The following is a 613-nucleotide window of genomic DNA, read 5'->3' on the forward strand; positions in this document are numbered from 1 at the left end:
CTACATCGACGACTGGCTCATCCTAGCCCAGTCTCGAGAGTTGGCGGTTCGGCATCGAGATGTCGTTCTGGCTCATCTGCTGCGTTTAGGGCTGAGGCTCAACGCAAAGAAGAGTGTGCTGGCGCCCACCCAACGGACTACGTTCCTAGGGGTAGTATGGGATTCGACAACGATGCGGGCACAATTGTCTCCGGCATGTGTCGACACCATATTGGCTGCCGTGAAAGGGGTGAAGTTAGGCCACGCCATCACTATAAAACACTTTCAACGAGTGTTGGGTCTCCTGGCGGCTGCGTCCAGCATAATACCATCTGGACTGCTGCACATGAGACCCCTGCAGTGGTGGCTAAGGACCAAGGGTTTTTCCCCGAGGGGAAGTGTCTTCGTTCCCTATCAGTTTGGAAGGAAACTTGGTTCCTGTCCCAGAGGCCCGTGCTGGGAGGGTCTTGTCGCCGGCTGGTTATTTCGACAGACGCCTCCCTCACGGGCTGGGGCGCGGTCATGGACGGCCGCTTTGCAAGGGGATCCTGGCAGGTGCATCAATCCGAGTGGCATATCAACTGTCTCGAGATGTTGGCGGTGTTCCAGGCTCTAAGGAGTTTCCTGCCCGATC

The sequence above is a fragment of the Micropterus dolomieu genome, linkage group LG06 (assembly GCF_021292245.1).
Source record: "Micropterus dolomieu isolate WLL.071019.BEF.003 ecotype Adirondacks linkage group LG06, ASM2129224v1, whole genome shotgun sequence".
Lineage (NCBI taxonomy): Eukaryota > Metazoa > Chordata > Actinopteri > Centrarchiformes > Centrarchidae > Micropterus > Micropterus dolomieu.